The sequence below is a fragment of the Eretmochelys imbricata genome, chromosome 1 (genome assembly GCF_965152235.1).
Source record: "Eretmochelys imbricata isolate rEreImb1 chromosome 1, rEreImb1.hap1, whole genome shotgun sequence".
In the NCBI taxonomy this organism is placed as follows: domain Eukaryota; kingdom Metazoa; phylum Chordata; order Testudines; family Cheloniidae; genus Eretmochelys; species Eretmochelys imbricata.
This window is the reverse complement of record NC_135572.1, coordinates 342,615,152-342,634,710: the sequence shown is the minus strand read 5'-3', so window position 1 is coordinate 342,634,710 and position 19,559 is coordinate 342,615,152. Positions and strand designations below refer to the sequence as shown.

The 19,559-nt window shown below is 41.1% G+C and overlaps 1 protein-coding gene across 6 annotated transcripts in view; it reads left to right on the top strand.

Moving 5' to 3' along the window:
• Nucleotides 1-19,559, top strand: part of SEMA3D (semaphorin 3D) — a 183,192-nt gene that overhangs the window by 25,162 nt on the left and 138,471 nt on the right. The window contains exon 1 of one of the 6 annotated variants that reach the window (XM_077836147.1): nt 18,687-18,834. The exons of the other annotated variants lie outside the window; for them this stretch is intronic. The gene's annotated coding sequence lies outside the window, so the exon portion shown is untranslated. Of the gene's footprint in view, nt 1-18,686; nt 18,835-19,559 lie in introns of those variants that run through there. 6 annotated transcript variants of the gene reach the window in all.

The following is a 19,559-nucleotide window of genomic DNA, read 5'->3' as shown; positions in this document are numbered from 1 at the left end:
ACAGCACAGCAGACCAGCGACAGCAATCATAGATGTGGGGTAACTCTCAGCATTACTGTCAAGGGGAAGAGGGATCCACACTTATACACACAGTAGTATAGGGAGGCTATCCTTGAGTTGAGATGTCCTGTTGGTACCATCCATTTAGACAATTCCTAAATGGGGCTTGATATCAGTGAGCTAAATGGATGACACACATTTGGTGTTTTACAAAATATTTCTGTGGACTATGATTTTTCCGTGGTTTGGTTGCCACTGCTGCAGGAAGACATTTTTTAGTCCCTCCTCTTGACTGTAAGGCAAGTGATAGCTCATGAAAATGAGAGAGTTTTTTCCCATCCATTAGCATTCTTCTCCTCCCACTGCCTTATCTCACCAGTTTTGCTCCCTTCCTTCTAGGGGATGTCCAAGCTGGTGTACAAGTTTCAGGCAGGGTTAACCATGCCCAGCTAACGCATTTTTAAACCCTTTATTGTCTTTGTCCACCCCAGGTGCTAAGTGATGTTTAAAAACCTGTTAATTAAAATCTGTCAGTGCACTCAGTTTGAAGGTTATCTTCACAACCATGAAGGCTGGGAACATAATTTTTTTTTTTTTATTAAAGCTGAAGCACCAGTCCCAGAAATTGCTCCACTCTGGATTATCCCTGCAACTCTCACGGAGCCCCATTGATCTCAGTGGCGCCCTGTGCTGGCTTAGTGGCACTGCTTGCATGGCACAGGTTGCAGAATCAGTGTCTTCGTTTCTGCAAAAATGACTGATGCCAGCCACATAAATATGTCAAGTGGGCTGGATCTGGAGTGGGGTGTCTGATATCGCAGTTGTAAAGCAACTTTAGTATGTCCTAGTGCATTGCAGAAAACATCAAAAACCACAGTGTACACCCCAACATTCTGTGAATATTTGTACAATGTGTTTTTAATGCTGTATAATTCCAAAGTATTGTGCTGTTGTTATTAACTGTTACTGAGAGATATTAAACATGTGCCATCAGATTAGTTTTAAGCTGTGAAGTGTCAGAATACAAAGATGCTGTACTGCATTGAATTCAGATGTGGAAAATATGTTTTTAAGAGACCTGGTTAGGAAGAGAGTCATAAATAACATACCCCAAGTGGTCTCGTAAAAGTAATTTGGATACTGCTTTATTATTTGTAGTGTCCTGAAGCCCAAACTAGGATCAGGCCCCCATTGTGCTTGGAGCTGTATAAACATAGAAGGCAGTCCTACCTCTGAGAGTTTACAACCCAAGGGCCAGTTATGCAAACACAGTGAGGTCCAGGTTTCCTAGGCACTACGGTAACACAAATAATGAATAATAAGTCAATGCAAAGCTACTCATGTATCTGTGTTTTCAGGATCAGGCTCTGTCCAGGGACAGAACATGACAGGTGGAGAGGGCAAAGGGAAGACAAGGATTATAGTAATAGGAACACAAAATTGAATATACTGTATATAGCTAGACAGCTGGTGTGCTGTGTCTGCAGCTTATTACACTATTCATAACACCATTCATAACCATCTCACCTTTGCTCCACCGACTGTTTTTATCCACCTGGAGTCTTTTCTCATATTTTTAAATTGTAATCTCTTAGGGGCACCGACTGTCTTGTTACACCTGTGTACAGGGCCTAGCACAATGGGGCCCTGATCCTTGTTTGGGGCCTCAAGGCACTGCCCCAATACAAATCATATATGACCAGTGTAACATCCATATAGTTCTTGAGGCCCACGCTCTGTTTTAACAGTAAACTATACTGTTGTCAGATGTCTGGTTCATGCAATTGCCAGCTCTTAGAGATAGAAACCTAAGACAACGTAAGAATTCTGTGTGTGTGAGCAATCTGTATTTACTGCACAGGTGAGTGACAAGTGTGGGCAGAATGTGTCTTACGTGATGATGACCAGGCTTTGTCGGGTTTGTTTTGGAGGTTTTTCCAAGAGCAAAAAGTTCATAAATATATAAAATGAAGTAATACCTCTGAACAACTGAAAAGCATTTGTCATGTCTGTGCAACTATTACACTGGAGTTTGCAGCAGCTTCCTTTCTATCTACACAGCATTGATTGTTCATGCAGCTCCAGTATGCTCAGATTAAATAATACAATTTATCTCTGTGACACGCACACACATTCTGAGGCGTGGAGGGGCAGTGCACAACAGAAAAGATGATGCTGATGATGATCATTTGTGTTACAATAGTGCCTAGAGACCCCATCCAACATCAAGGCCCCGTTGCACAGACACAGAGTATACAGAGTGAGAGACAGAATCTTCTCTGAAAAGTTTTCATTCTAAATAGACAACAAGCCTAGGTGGGAGAAGGAAGCATTATTATCCGCATGTTACAGATAGGGAACCAAGGCACAGAGATTAGGTGACTTGCCCACTTATAGGTCTTTCCTTTTTGTAGATAATTGCTTATATTTTAGCAGATGCACATGATTTGATGAAATGCCGACAGTATTTTGCATTAGCACTGAGTGAAGTACTCTTGGCAAATTCACAGTTTTGTGGACATTCTTAGTTTAGCAGCAACATTCTTGTACCTCTTTAAACTTAGAGCTTTTGCAGAGCTGGAGCCTCATGTGTCACTTGTGTGTCTTTAATTCTTTTCGCCTCTATTTCTCCAAGGTGCGAGCTATTGGGACTCTTCCAGTTGAATTCCAGAAGGTGAATGGAAAGCAGTGGCTTGGACATCCTCCCACATACAGACTAAGTCCAATACCTTTGACTGGTCTCTCACAGCTGCCACTGTTACAAGTCAGTGAATTTAGGAGAATCTCTTAACTGGCAGTGCATTAACTTCCATGCTTGCCAAGAAGACCATTCAGTCAAACAGCTTTACCATGGTTATAGGTTATCTGCAGCATATTTCTCTTTCTCTCCATAATCTATATAGAAACATTGCACACATTGCCAGTTATAGATCAGGTAAAAGCACAGTTTGCTCCTAAAGAGGAGACCTAAGCTTGGGAGTGACTTTTGTACTGTAGATTGTACACACAAACTGTTGGGTTGTGGAGATGATATTCCCAGCTATTCTACAGGGAGTGCTACTGAACAGTGATTTTATAGTGCTCTAATTTAAGAACGGCAAGTTGTTGTCTCTAGTAGAGTTTTTATCTACAGCACACAATGTAGATTTCAGCTTGCACTAGTCATGGCCAAGGCTATCTAGACTCCAGGGAGCTGCTGCTGAAATGAAATGTAATAGCCTCCGGGGTGCTTTTTATTTCACATCACAAATTACATTCATAAAAAAGAGTTCTTGAACATAAGCAGAGTCTTTCCGTTGACTTCAGCGGGAGCTGGATCATGTCTGTTAGGTTAGAATGAGGTCTTCAAACACAAAGCATGCATCCAAGAAACAAAAATCTCATATTGCGGCTGCATACTGCTGCACCTGTGTGATCCTGTGGAGTCCAACACCAGCTGGGCCCATAGCAGCTGTTTCAGGAAGTGTCTAAATTGGGGGTGAGTGATCTCTTTTCATATGGGCTGGGATGGAGAGAGGAAAGCTTTTCTGAGCTCGTGTAACTCTCCTCCTGCCTTGGCTCTGGCTTGTACATGGCCATGGCCTGGATAGTTTTTTTTCAAAAAAACAAACCTAAGGTTTAATATGTAAGAAGAAGATACTAGTCTCCTCCCTGGATGTCAGTTGTGCTCCATTGTCTTAACTCTGTTGTTGTCCTAGGGGTTGATTTTCAGAGATACTGAACCCCAGGAGCGCCAATTGACTTCAGCTGGAGTTGTAGCTGCTTAGGCCTGCTAAATTCATGCCCCATGTTTTGCCTTGGATTCCCTGGTTTCAAAATCCCGCGTAAGCAGGAAGCTGGACAAATGGCCTCAGTTATGCAATAGGCCAAAGAGCTTGTGTGGTAGGGTCCTCGGTGGGCTGGGTGTCCTAGTGGTTAGTGTTCACTCAGCTGGTGGAGGGTAGTAGGGGAGCCTCAGCTCACCCACTCTATCGGGCTCCAACCCAGGACCCTAGGAGGGTCAGCAGCACAGAAGCCTGAGGAGGGTTGTGGACCCTCTGTGTTACTGTCCCTGGGTTGCTTCTTAACTCTGCTCTCTCCGCTTCCAGTCCAGGTAAGGAGAAAGAAAATAGAAAAGGGAAACCAAACTGTCAGTCCCAACCGGGCTCAGCACACAGTCCTTTGAGTCTCTGGGAGGCGTTTCTGACTCCTTTTGCAGCCTCCTGCAAAAGGTAGGTCTGCACTCCTCCCCAGTCTCCCTGTTCTGAGCTGGGTCGCTCCCTTTTCAACTCTGTCTCCATTTGGACCATGCCCTGCAGAGTTGGAGGGGCAGGGCTAGCTGGGCCCAGTATAGTCTTTTAACCCCTTCCATCCCAGTGTGGGGTTTGTATATCCTATCACAGCTTGTAGCTGGACCTAAGAAAACAGAGACCTCGGTTTCCCCAGAGACAAAAAACGTCCTTTATAGTAAGGGAAAGAAAAAGATGTTCCTTTCTTTGTTCTGAGGAAGAACTGGAAGAATAGAATAATCCAGCAAGGGCAGAATGAAGTAGGCAATAGTGATTATCCTCCATTCATATCATAGAGTCATAGAATCAGAGAATATTAGGGTTGGAAGGGACCTCAGGAGGTCATCTAGTCCAACCCCCTGCCCAAAGCAGGACCAATCCCCAACTAGTCATCCCAGCCAGGGCTTTGTCAAGCCTAACCTTAAAAACCTCTAAGGAAGGGTCACTCTCACACACACCAGGAAAAAGGTTTCCCAAAGCAGGAGTGAAACCATGAAATTAAACAGAAACATCCGCAGGGGCTTTGGAGTAGGGGAGAAAAATGAAGCTACAGAAGCTCCACTCTCATGGTTAGTTAAAACAAAACAAACATACAGATGGCAAAAAGCCTGTTCTCTGACATAAAAAATTCCATGAGACCCTTGTCTTCACGAGCCATGGCAAATTACAAAAAATAAAAAATAAAATACTGCTATCCCAGGGTTAGCTTAATAAAAGAATTAGACCACCCTGTCTCAGGCATCATGTGTCACTTTGGACCTGAAACAGGAGGACTGAGGGTAGCTTTGCCATTAAATAAGTGGGAGCAGGATTGGGTCATAAGCTTGAGGATGTGGCTGGAGCGGCCATGGAGCGATACAGCCTATAAGAATGTTGTCTCCTCTAGTCTGACACATGGAGCTTTTTAGAAACGGGGCCCACGTCAAATAGTGGAATGAGGACTCAGAACGAGTATACAGAAGTAGGTAGAACTCTGGTTTAGAAACACATTGTTTGATTAAGGGTCTGCAGAACGGTATTTGTTTTCATTGTGGCACCTGACAGCTTTGCTTTGTTTAAAGATTTGTCAACAGATCCTTGAAAATAAATGAATTATATGGCAGTAAGAATCAGATGGGGTTTTAGCCTAAGAATCACTTTTTCTAAAACCAGTTTGAGGAAGGACTTGTCTACATGAACAATTAGTTTGCAGCAAGCTGGGGTGTGAATCTAGCCCACACTTGCATGCCCTGTCTTTCTTTTCCAGTTTTCACTTTCACTTTCCTGTGGGCCTGACTCCTCCAACCGTCTGCGTGCTGAAGAGTAACTTCTTCATCAGCAGTTCCACTGTTTACATTGCAGCTACTCTGTGAGAGGCAGTGTGTTTCATTAGATACGGCACTAGACTGGGCCTCAAGAGACTTCATTTCTGTTCCTGAGTCTACCAGTGGCCCGTGCACATCACTTTGTGTTTCTGTTGTCTCTCCCACCCTTTGTTTAGGCTGTAAGCTTTTGGGGGCAGGGACTGACTCTTATTATCTGTTTGTACAATACCTGGCACAGTAGGGCCTTAATCCTAGTAACACTGAGTGTGAATAAAGGTGTCTAAATCTGGTCCTTATTATTTGTGAGGAACTTGGTGTGTGCTCTTATTGTAATTCTACCACTGGGAAGAAACTAAGGGCATTTTTTTAAACAACACAGAATAATAATTTTGAAACAACCTTAAGAACTTAACTTCAGGACTAGTTATCTTTTTATTTTGTAGCCTTATGTCAGACCCTTAAGATTACAAATATTTCATTTCTTCTTTGGATTGAATATTAAAGGGAACTGGAGAACGTGATTTATGAGGAGAGGCTGAGGGAACTGGGATTATTGAGTCTGGAGAAGAGAAGAGTGAGAGGGGATTTGATAGCTGCTTTCAACTACCTGAAACGGGGTTCCAAAGAGGATGGATCTAGACTGTTCTCAGTGGTTTTCAGTGGTGGCAGATGACAGAACAAGGAGTAATGGTCTCAAGTTGCAGTGGGGGAGGTTTAGGTTGGATATTAGGAAAAACTTTTTTACTAGGATGGTGGTGAAGCACTTGAATGGGTTAACTAGGGAGGTGGTGGAATCTCCTTCCTTAGAGGTTTTTAAAGTCAGGCTTGACAAAGCCCTGGCTGGGATGATTTAGTTGGTCCTTGGGGATTGGTCCTGCTTTGAGCGGAGATTTGGATTAGATGACCTCCTGAGGTCCTTTCCAACCCCGATATTCTCTGATATTCTAACATTTAAGAGACAAAAATTCCACATAAATTAGCCTAGTCTGATCCAGAATTGCCCGTTTTTCTTGATTTTAAACACTTTGCTAGTTGGAGCAGAATATGCCTGCCCGTGTCACTTTCCATTCCTTTTTGGACTATGCCCATAAGGAGGTCTCAGAAATAGTGATTTGCACCTATGCTGTGGGGGTACTTGCTGAAACTTTTTAGTTTAGCAAGTGCATGTTTGTTTTTGTGTGCATTTCCTCCACCTCCAGTAAAGTCTGAACAATCGCTGGGTAAATAACTGTGGCTGGTAACAAATAGAGCTCTATGATGAGAATGAGAAGCGGTGAATCATAACTTCTTCGGGTCTTACCTGGTGAGACTTGAACTCTGCTAAATGGGCCTTATCTGGCAAGGTCAGGATTGTGACAAAGTGTTTATCTGAAAGGGGAATCTGTGACTGAGTCTGATGCTATAATCCACTGAGTGACAATCTGTTGACAGAATTGCGCACTGCTGTTCAGAGTGCTTTCTCTTGTGGCAGAAGTATGCCTCTGATCCTCTTGTGTGATAGCTTCAGTCAGCCTCTTTTGAAAGCTTAGTCTTACTTGACACTGAGCCTCAAATAAGAGGATCCTTGTTGGATAAACTTAACAGTACCGTGAATTTTGGGCCAAAGTTAAAGCAGTTAAATTGATGTGTGTTATAAGGATTCTATATAGTTTTCCCCAAAAGTCATTCATAAATAATAATCACAAACAGATGTAAGCCCAATTCATTATTATGATTATTTTATTTATTTTGTTTACTTTAACATTTTTCTAATGCCTTTCTGTTAGATCATTGTGTATATCTTAAGTTTAGAGAACTAGTTCATGGAGGATGAAAGCATGAAGTTCTGATTTGAAAAGAATGATAAAACAATAACAATGATATCAAGTTCAGTGTTTCACTAGCGTTTAACAATTTGGGAACATTATTCAATGTGCTCATGGAGACTCTCTCGCAATGTCTATTCTGATTTGTTTCCTTTCTGTGGGCTTAGTTAGTGGAAGCTACATGCAGAGCTCCATAGGGAGCGAATGCTCTGAATAATGAGAGTAAGGTATGGAACATTCGGCTGGATATCAGGAAAAATATAACTGCTCCCTATAGATGTTTACTGATCCGAGGTCTTCTCAAAAACCAGTGGCTAAGGTTCGTTTTTATCTGGAACCCAAAGGGCTGTGAGGGGACTTTGAATAACTGCGACCTTAGGAAAAATTAGTAATAGGCTTTCAGCTCTAAAGTGGGGTTTTGCTTTGGTTACCTTTTCAAGGGTATCTTTGCAAAGGAAATGGTTAGAAACTTATTTTTTAGAAAGAAAAGAAAGAAAGAAAGAAAGAAAGAAAGTGGAGAGTCTCCCTTACATTTCTAGTCCTAGCTATTGAGCCTAGTCCCCTTGAAGAAAGCCTTCAGAGATGTATGCTGCTTGCCAGCTCTGACTTCTTGATTTCAGCCCACTTTTCTCTCTAGAATAAAAATCCCTGTACAGTATTTACAGATGATCCTCCTGGATCTGGTCTGCACAGTTCTAGCCATCTAATCCTATGTCCTGTCACTGGCAGTGGCTTCAGAAGAAGAGGCACGAAACATCACAGTAGGCAGTTGTGTTGTAACATTTGAGAAGACATGGTTCTATTTAGATCCTTCTGTAACACCTAGCACACAAAAAGAGAATGTGCTTAGCTAAGAGGAAGAATTAAGTACAGTTGGGCATTTGACTGGTTTCCAATAGGCTTAGCCTTAGATACTTATGCCTAATTACAAAAAAGACAAGTTACTTAACTGAGTTATTTTAATTAGCAATGGTAGGTTGGCATTCAAATATGAATGTCATTTAATACTGAACAGTTACAAAAGAAAAGAAAAACAGTAACATTTTTACATGCACTTATGTTACGTAGGCAGCAGGCTAACTCTTCAATCTGTTCAATGGTTGTGCATCTTTTCTCTTTGTGTTGTGGGAGGAGGTTTAATGACTACAAGCCCCCCTTTCCTGTCCCCACTCCCTTCTGAATTAATTTCTGTATGTTTGCCTTGTAAGCTCTTCAGGGCAAGGACCATGCCTTTTAACTTGTTAATGTGCCTTGTAAACTGCCATGCACACTGATGGTCTGGAAAACAAATACATATATACCACATACATACATTGTTCTAGAATATTCCAGCCAATCAAGATGCTCAGTTTTAGAAAAGTTCTTCTTTTCCCCAACAGGTGGCATTGGCATATATTAAAGTGAGTGATCAAGACATTTAAATAGACCTGGTAACAGGTGGAATCAAAATGGTACACCACAGCCTACATCAGGGCATTCATAGTGGAATATTTGACCATGCTCAAATAATTGGTCAGCAGGTGACCTCTGAGGAGGGGAGTTACATACGCAATGGTTATATTTTTGTTTCTTCAGGTCCAGATTGTGGCAATTTGATCTGTTTTTGTATCTGGCTGTCCTTGGAAGTGTTTGCCTGGGGAGAGAGTGTAGTCAGATCAGATAACACGTTAGCAAATAGAAGCCTTCAGATTCATTTATTACTGTAAAAAGGAATTCTGCTTCCATTCAACTGGATTGGATCAACATGGCCATGAATTATTATTTCTGTCCAAAATGAGGTAGCCAGCCATATTAAGATAACTCAGAATTACAGGCAAGGAAAGTAATTCTGCATTTGTGATATTTGTGTTCTTAAATACACTAATTCTCTAGGACCAGACCCTCTCCTGGCTTCAGTTGGTATAACTCCATTGAAATCAATGGATCTAACATGATTTATACCAGTTGAGGTTCTGGTCCACATAGTTTATTCAGTTACAACAGGGGTTCTCAAACTGTGGGCATGGACCCCCAAATGGGTGACAATCCCACTATCTGGGGTAGAAGCTGAAACCCAAGGGCTTCAGACCTGGGTGGGGAGGCTCAGGTTACAGGCCACCTACCTGGGGCTGAAGCTCTTGGTTTTTGGCCCTTCCCCTCCCGCCCGGGGTGGCGGGGCTCAAGCTTTGGTTTTGGCCCTTCCACCCTTGGTGACAGGGCTTGGGCGGGCTCAGGCCTCAGTCCCCCGTCCTGGGGTTGTGTAGTTATTTTTGTTGTCAGAAGAATTTTTGTTGTGCGATGACATTTGAGAACCCCTGAGTTAGAACAACAACAACAACAAAAAAGACTTTCTGAACCATAGTGGTAACAGTCTTGCAATACACTGATATTGGTCCATGTTGAAGACAGTCATAAATCTCTGTTATTTTGGGTAGAAAGGTGGGGAAAAATCACTATGATACAGAGAAACTATCCACTGGAGAAAGAATGAAGGGAGAAAATCAGAATTAATATAGAAAGGAATGTATTACAGTGGGGTGGAAAGAGTGACTAATCTATCTGACTGTACGCATTTCTAAAGCATAGATCAGCCCGTTTCAGACAAAGTAATTGAACTCCCATGGTAGCATACCCAGAAAATTCATGCTATAAGATGGTTGTGGGGAATTCAGCAATGTATTATCACCATTCACATGTAATGCCATTCTGATGGTTTGTGAATTATAACTAAGTATGGGGTCATCCTGAAAAAGGATGTAACAGTCAGTTTTACAGTATTGGCGTATCGGTTTAATTCCAGGTCAGAGCCATTGGAGCACATTTTAGGTCGGCAAGCCCCACTGCACCCCATGAGAAATGAGTTAAGAACCTCTGTATTGTGAACAACTAATGTGCCTCTGAAGCGGCCTGATTGACTTCAATGGGAGCAAAATCGGGCCCTAGGTATGCAGCAGTTTAAAACACATTCCACGTCTCACCCATGCTGTGGGTAAGACACAAGATTATGCATGGGCTTAGTGGCTCACAGATCAACATAGAAGTATTGTATTACACAGGCCTCTTACTTGTATTCATACAGATGGGGCTGCGCCCTGCTGACATTGTCAGCGGCAAACCTGTCATTGACTTCACTGATGCATGATTGGTCTCCAAGGTACAGTGTTGTTAAGCAGTCTCACTCTAGCATGTGGTGGCTGATACTTCTTTTAGCCTTTTTTTTTTTTTTATTAAACAAGCACATTTTCCTGTCAGGTATTTGTTTTGTGCAACAGCTTTGGTGTTTATTCATATGGTGAATAGGCTAATTAATGCACCATCTGAGACAGAATGGCGTTTTCAGGAGAACGTTTTATATAGTTATTTTTAACCCTATTATTATTGCTTGTATTATCATTGTGCCCATCATGGCCCAGTACCCCAGAACAAAAAGATAGTTCCTGCCACAAGGACTTATAGCCAAAGACAAGAGACAACAGATGGATACAGAAAGGCTGACAGGGGAACACAAGGAAACAATGAGACAATATTGGCCAGAATGATAGGCAAGGGTCTCAGCATACCAGCTCCCCTACCTGCCAAGTTTTTTGTAGGCATAAAGGCAAAGGAGAGTTTTAAGGAGGAATTTGAAAGAGGATATTGTGTTAGTTTTGTGAATATTTAAGGCACGCTCCTCCGAAGCATGAAGGACTGCATGGGAGAAAGCATGAAGGTACTTATTTTAAATTTCAGTTATTGGATAAAAGGATGTTTTCTTTTAACCTGCCAAGATCACTGCTACAAAAATTGGGTATATGTCCTCTCTTGTAAGGGGAATTGAGTTAATTGAAATCTCCACTGCAGAAGAGATTATAATACCATTATGTACTCTAGCACTTACATAACGCTTGTATGTCATGGTGTTGTACAGTACATACTAAAGGTTCAGCCTTGCAAACACACACAACTGAGATCGTAGAGACTACTCGTGGGTAAAGTTACTCCTGTGTGTGTGTTTGCAGGATTGGGACCTATGATTATATTATACATATTATTTAGGACAAAATTCTCTGTCTGTGTAACTGATCACAGTTCCACTGCCTTCAGCTGAGTTGTGCTCATTTACACCAGGAAAGAATTTACCCTATATAACAAAAACATACATTATGATTTTATTGGCTTAGTATGTTGCATACATACCACATGTAAATACCCCAGACTATGACTGTCTTGTTTTACAATAAGAAAAGGAGTACTTGTGGCACCTTAGAGACTAACCAATTTATTTGAGCATGAGCTTTCGTGAGCTACAGCTCACTTCATCGGATGCATACTGTGGAAACTGCAGAAGACATTATATACACAGAGACCATGAAACAATACCTCCTCCCACCCCACTCTCCTGCTGGTAATAGCTTATCTAAAGTGATCATCAAGTTGGGCCATTTCCAGCACAAATCCAGGTTTGTGCTGGAAATGGCCCAACTTGATGATCACTTTAGATAAGCTATTACCTGCAGGAGAGTGGGGTGGGGGGAGGTATTTTTTCATGCTTTGTGTGTATAAAAAGATCTTCTACACTTTCCACAGTATGCATCCGATGAAGTGAGCTGTAGCTCACGAAAGCTCATGCTCAAATAAATTGGTTAGTCTCTAAGGTGCCACAAGTACTCCTTTTCTTTTTGCGAATACAGACTAACACGGCTGTTACTCTGAAACTTGTTTTACAATGATCGTTTTCATTATACTGCTTTAATCTTTGGAGATTCCCTGTTCTGGCTTTCCAAGCAAAAAAAGGCAATGTGATAGATGTGTTTCACCTCAGATGAATGTAATCAATTAGCAGATTTCCTCAAATTACTGCCATCATAGAATCTTTAAAAAAAAAATAAAAAGTTACATGTTTATTTGAAGGAATTCTGCCAGTTTTTGGAAACAGTGCAGATGCAACTGTAATTTGTATTAATAATTTCCAAGGTATTACTATTTTATTTATTGCCTTATTGTTTGTGTTATGCTGAGTTGTTGTCCTGAGGTTACTATATTTGACACAACAGATAAATATGTGGCTGCCATCCCCTAAAGCCCTCTTGAAAACATGTTACATGGTTGCCAGAGTTTGTACCTCCAAATTGGCTCTGTTGTAGCTTATGTATCAATTTAGCATGCCTTTTGGTTTTGAGGACAGTATTCTGTAGTAAGTGCACACAGTGTGATGGATTTGTGTTTAGACACCTCTTCCATCTCTAACTAATCTAAACCATCTTTGAAGTAATCATCCCCATTTCTGCCACGTTCTTAAGCTTTTTTTCACTGAGTTGCTCCACAAAGCCCCCTGACATCTTACGAAATCCAAACCAGCTGTACTGTTCTGAGTTGTCAGCAGACTGATAAATCAAGACTCTCTTAGCTTGGTTAACTGAGTGGAATGTTTCTCTTCATGAGGCACTGTCAACTTAACTAGCAGATACATTCGGTGAGATCTGGGCCAGTCTGATGACTTCGGTAGGAAGTGTGTTCAAGCGGAAGGGAAGGAATGTGTCATCTCTTCTGGTTGGTTTTCGTCTACTTTCAGTTCCAGTGGTTTTGGATGTTCTTAGGGAGTTGTAACCAACCACCTGTGTCCTTCATGGCTGGTTAAAGTAAGCATAGATATTTTGGGATCATTGTGACTGAGTTGCCCCTTCACTTGAATAGGGCAAGCTGCCAGCAACACGTAAGCAAGCTCTACTTAAACTCAAACTATTTGGATGGCAATATCTCATCATTTGCTTTATGGCCTTGAATCTCCCTTTTTGAAGAAAAGTTATTGAGAAGGTGGAATTGCAGCAGTGCCACCTACACTGAGATTCCATTGATTTCCTTGGTCCTTCTCAGTCTGGTTTGAACTGTTAGTGACAAAATTTGACTAAGAAGGATATGATGGTTATTAGGTACGGGAAGCACTTAGAGGCATGGGTGGAGGAGATACCTACACTGTATACTGAGGATATATGCCCTGCAAAATAATTCTCAGTCTTCTAATCCACTGTGATCCATTGCTGTTCTTCAATTTTGCAGTAATAAGGGTGTCAATAAAAAAGCCAGAATTTGCCAGCATCTCCTTGCAATGATATCTGAAATATCTGCTTTTTCACATACTTAAGATGGGAAATTGACTATTTGTAATGGTGAGGTCTACAGCAGCCATGGTCTTCAGGGCCTTTCACCAGGAGGCTGTGGTCCTTTTTCCCTAATGTGAACCTCACACCAATCAGGCCTTTGTCACCAGCCTCCAGTACTCGAATGTGCTTTACTCACAGGTATCCTTGAAGTCTAAGTTTAAGCTTTAGCTAGTGCAGACCATAGTCATCAACCTGCTGAACAAGGCATGCTGCTGTGAGTCCATACACTTATAGAATAGTAGAAATTTAGGGCTGGAAGGGACATTGAGAGGTCTTCGAGTCCAACCCCCCTAGGCTGAGGCAAGAGCAAGTATACCTAGACCATCCCTGATAAGTGTTTGTCCAACCTGTTCTTAAAAATGACAGGAATTCCACAACCTCCCTTGGAACCCTATTCCAGTGCTTAACTATCCTTATAATATGAAAGTTTTCATAATATCTAACATAAATCTTCCTGGCTGCAAATTAAGACAATTATTTCTTGTCCTATCTTTAGTGGACATAGAGAACAATTTATCACCATCCTTTTTATAATAGCCCTTCACATATATGAAGACTTATCATGTCGTCCCTCAGTCTTTTTTCCTCAAAACTAAACATGGCCAGCTTTTTTAACATTTCTTCATACCTTAAGTTTTCTAAACCTTTTATAATTTTTGTTGCTCTCCTCTGGACTCTCTCCAGTTTGTTCACATCTTTCTTAAAGCACAGAACTGAACACAGTACTCCAGCTGAGGCCTGACCAGTGCTGTGTAGAGCAGGACAATAACCCTGTGTCTTACATATGATATTCCTGTTAATACACAGAATGATATTGGACTTTTTGCAACTACATCACATTGTTGGCTCATATTCAGTTTGTGATTCACGGTAATCCCAGATTGTTAACAACAGTGCTACTGCCCATTTTATAGTTGTGCATTTGAATTTTCCTTCCTAAACATAGTGCTTTGTACTTGTCTTTATTTAATTTCATATTGTTGATTTCAGACTAGTTATCCTATTTATCAAGGTTGTTTTGAATTCTAATTCTGTCCTCCAAGGGCTAAAAACCCCTCTGAGTGTGGTGTCATCCACAAATTTTATAAGCATTCTCTTCACTTTATTATCTGAGTTTTTAATTAAAATATTGAATAATACTGGACCCAGGACTGACACCTTCAGGATTTCAGTAGGTACACCCTCACAGTATGACAGTGAACCACTGATAACTATTTTTGAGTACAGATTTTCAACCAGTTGTGCACCCATCTTATAGTAATTTCTTCTAAACCATATTTCCTAGTTTGCTTATGAGAATGTCATATGGGACTGTGTCAAAAGTCTTTTAAAAGCCAAGATATATCAGATATACAGGTTCTCCATTATCCTCTAGGCCACTAATCCTGTCAAAGCAGGAAATTAGATTGGTTTGGCATGATTTGTTCTTGACAAATCCATGCCAGCTATTCCCTATAAATCTATTATCCTTCAGATTCTTACCAACTGATTGTTTAATAATTTGTTCCAGTATCTTTCCAGGTATCGAAATTAGGCTGATTGGTCTATAATTCCCTGCATCCTCTTTGTTTTGCTTTGTAAAAATGGGTACTATGTTTGCCCTTTTCCAATCTTCTAGAACCTCACCATTCCTCCATGAGTTCTCAAAAGATAATTGCTAATGGTTCTGAGTTTGCTTCAACTATTTCCTTAAGCATGCTATGGTGAATTTCATAAGAACATAAGAATGGCCATACTGGGTCAGACCATTGATCCAACTAGCCCAATATCTTGTCTCCTGATAGTGTCCATTGCCAGGTGTTTCAGAGGGAATGAACAGAACAGGGCAATTATTAAGTGATCCATCCCCTGTTGTCCAGTCTGAGCTTCTGAAAATCAGAGACCTAAAGACATCCAGAGCACGGGGTTGTGTTTCTGACTATCTTGGCAAATAGCCATTGATGGACCTATCCTCATTGAACTTAGCTAATTCTTTTTTAAACCCGGTTATACTTTGGTTTTCCTATGGCAACAAGTCCCACAGGTTGATTATGCATTGTGTGAAGAACTACTTTCTTATGTTTGTTTTAAACTTGCCACCTATTAATTTCATTGGGTGACCTTGGTTCTTGATTTTATACACTTTTGTCATATCCCTCTTTCTGAAGCTCAGCACTCCCAGTCTGTTTAATCTCTTCTCATATGGAAGCTGTTTCATCCCCTAATCATTTTTGTTGCTCCTCTCTGTACTTTTTCCAATTCTAATATATCTTTTTTTGAGATGGGATGACCAAAACTGTGTGCAGTATTCAAGGTTTGGGTGTACCATGGATGTATATAGTATGTATCCCTTTTTTAACTGTTCCAAAAAATTCTGTTAGCTTTTTTGATTGCTGATGGACATTGAGCAGATGTTTTCAAGAAACTATCCACACTAATGCCAAGAACTTTCTTGAGTGGCAATAGCTCACTCTGTTTGTATAGTTGGGATTGTGTTTTCCAGTGTGCTCTACTTTGCATTTCATCTGCCATTTTGTTACGCAGTCACTCTGTTTTGTGAGATCCCTTTGTAACTCTCTGCAGTCCGCTTTGGACTTAACTATCATGAGTAATTTAACGTTGTCTGCAAGCTTTGCCACCTCACTGTTTACCCCTTTTTCCAGATCATTTATGAATATATGGAACAGATCTGATTGCAGTGCAGACCCTTGGGGGACCCTGCTATTTACCTCTCTCCACTGTGAAAACTGACCATTTATTCCTACCCTTTGCTTCCTATTTTTTAACCAGTTACTGATCCAAGAAACGACCTTCCCTCTTATCCTGCTTACTTTGCTTAGTAGATTTTGGTGAGGGACCTTGTCAAAGGCTTTCTGAAAAACCAAGTACACTCTGTCCACTGCATCACCTTTTCCATATGTTTGACTCCCACAAAGAATTCTAATAGATTGGTGAGACATGATTTTCTTTTACAAAAGCCATGTTGACTCTGCCCCAACACATTGTTTTCATTTATGTGTCTGGTAATTCTGTTCTTTACTATAGTTTCAACCAGTTGTCCTGGTACTGAAGTTAGGCTTTCAGACCTGTAATTGCCAGGATCACCTCTGGAGCCTTTTTTGAAAATTGCATTATATTAACTATTAGCCAGTCATCTGGTACAGAGTCTATTTTAAGTGATAGGTTACATGCCACAGTTAGTAGTTCTGCAATTTCATATTTGAGTTCCTTCAGAAATCTTGGGTGAATATCATCTGCTCCTGGTGACTTATTACTATTTAATTTATCAAGAGTTCCAAAACCTCCTCTGTCAACCCCTGAATCTGGGACAGTTCCTCAGATTTGCCACCTGAAAAGAATGGCTTACTTTTACCAGCTTAGGTTAAAACTTCCCCAAGGTACAAACTATTTTACCTTTTGCCCTTGGACTTTTGCTGCCACCACCAAACGTCTAACTGGTATATTACTAGGAAAGAGTCCGTTTGGAAACGTCTTTCCCCCCAAAATCCTCCCAAACATTACACCCCCTTTCCTGGGAAAGGTTTGATAAAAATCCTCACCAATTTGCATAGGTGACCACAGACCCAAACCCTTGGATCTTAAGAACAATGAAAAAGCATTCAATTTCATAAGGAAGAATTTTAATAGAAGAAAAAGTAAAAAGAATCACCTCTGTAAAATCAGGATGGTAAATACCTTATAGGGTAATTAGATTAAAAACATAGAGAATCACTCTAGGCAAAACCTAAAGTTACAAAAAGGCACAAAAACAGGAATATCCATTCCATTCAGCACAGCTTATTTTCTCAGCCATTTAAAGGAATCAGAATCTAACGCATATCTAGCTAGATTACTTACTAAGTTCTAAGACTCCATTCCTGTTCTGTCCCCGGCAAAAGCATCACACAGACAGACAGAGAGTCTTTGTTTCGCCCTCCCCCCAGCTTTTGAAAGTATCTTGTCTCCTCATTGGTCATTTTGGTCAGGTGCCAGCGAGGTTATCCTAGCTTCGTAACCCTTTACAGGTGAAAGGGTTTTTCCTCTGGCCAGGAGGGATTTTGAAGGTGTTTACCCTTCCCTTTATATTTATGACAGCCTTTCTCATTATGCTCAAGTCAGACATTGGCTTCCTGTTTGCTTCCTTGTGCCATTTAAGGGTCTGTGATTAAATGAAAGTGTTGAATGGTCAGGGTTTCTGAGACCTCTCACTGTATTTCCCACTGCGACAGTTAAGATTGCTGTCATCCCTTGGGTTGAACTCTCTGTGACAGTGTCATGGATTTCTCAATCAAGACATCCTTTGGAGATATGGCAGCGCCCAAGACTAATGACAGGGTGCAATTCAAAACACATGTTTATGTGCTCAATTTTTGTTGTTGTTGTTGTTGCAATATAATTTTTTACATTTATTTTTTATTCCAAACAAGATAATTGTGATTAATATTTCTGTAAGGAAGAACGATGCTTCTTTAGTGCTGTCATTATGGGTAGCTTTGTAAGTGATGTTTTCAGATTTGTCACTATCCATTTAAGTTCCAATAGTAATAGACATTCTTTAGATCATTATTATTATCATGATAATCATGAAGTTTAAGAGATTAAATTAAACAAATAGGGCCACTGGGTTTCCAAAACAATACAGCATTATAGTTCTGAGCCATCTCATTTTGAATTTTTTTTTAGCCACACAAATAAGAAGGTTTCAGAGTAGCAGCGTGTTAGTCTGTATTCGCAAAAAGAAAAGGAGTCCTTGTGGCACCTTAGAGACTAACAAAATTATTTGAGCATAAGCTTTCGTGAGCTACAGCTTATGCTCAAATAAATTTGTTAGTCTCTAAGGTGCCACAAGTACTCCTTTTCTTTTTACAAATAAGAAGGTGTCTTGTTGAAATAGTTGTAGTTCTGAAATGTAATATCAATACTTTTTGATTGTTCATTTGTTATAATGCTAATGGATTTTAAAATTAAACCTCTTAAAATAAAATTTCTCAGTATGAATATTTAACAATTAAAGTGCAAGAACACCTGTTAAGGGGCATACAAGACATTCATGACCCCTGCTGGAGCACTGTGATCCTACCACACCCCACCCCAGGAAATGAGCAGCGAAGGTGGGTCCTCCAGGCCTGCCTAGAGAGGCTGCATGGAAGCAGCCAATCAGAGTCCAGCAGGCTCTGATAAAAGGAGCTACAGCAGGCTCTGATAAAAGGGCCTTAGCAGCTCAGTTACTGGCTGAGAGTAGAGTGTCATGGAAGGGGATCCTGTCTGGCTAAACACGCTTGAGGGATAACCAGAGTTTGGTTCTGACTGCATTTCCCTTAAAGTGGGAGAGATAGGACTGGAGAAATTTAACCCTGAGGTAAGGGGTGAAGATAAAGGGGCCAGGTGGGAATAGGCCTGGGGAAGTAGCAGCAATGAATTGAAGGGAGCTGTATGTGTCTGGTGTTTGTAAGTCCATGGGTTGGAACATGCAGTGGGTGAGCCTGGGTTCTCTCACCAGCCACTAGTGAAGTGGTGTAAACCCTGAGAAGAGAGCAAGGTTTGTTTGGAAGCTCAAGCAAATGGCTGAATTTAAAGGGCTCAGAGCTGGGGCTGAAGACCTTGGTGAGGGCAGATAGTGTTTTTGAACTCTCTGCTACCCAGTGTGAAGTAGGTGAAGGACTGATCTGAAGAAGACCTGCCAAGCAAGGCTGATACTTAGTTGGATAGTCGGGCAGGACTGCAGGAACAAGGTTCCTGTGCTTTTGACCTCACACACACTGCATGTATGAGATTATGTTGGTTGCCATTTTATACAGAAACATGCTGGGGGGGATCCTGCCTGTGGGTTGGGGTCACACTGGGGTGGGTGATAGGGGCAGAATACCTGCACTTGCAAAAGCAGGGCTACATGTCTGTTGATAACCTACAGGGGGTGCTAGGAGCAGGGAAAGGCTTACTGTATTGCTTGCAGCAGCAGGAGGTGCCCAAGAGATGTGTCCCCCATTACACCACCACATATATTATCATGTCTACAGCTGACAATTTCATATTTTCTTCGATCCCAAAGAGAACAGCCAGTTTCAATAATCTTTTCTTGATGTT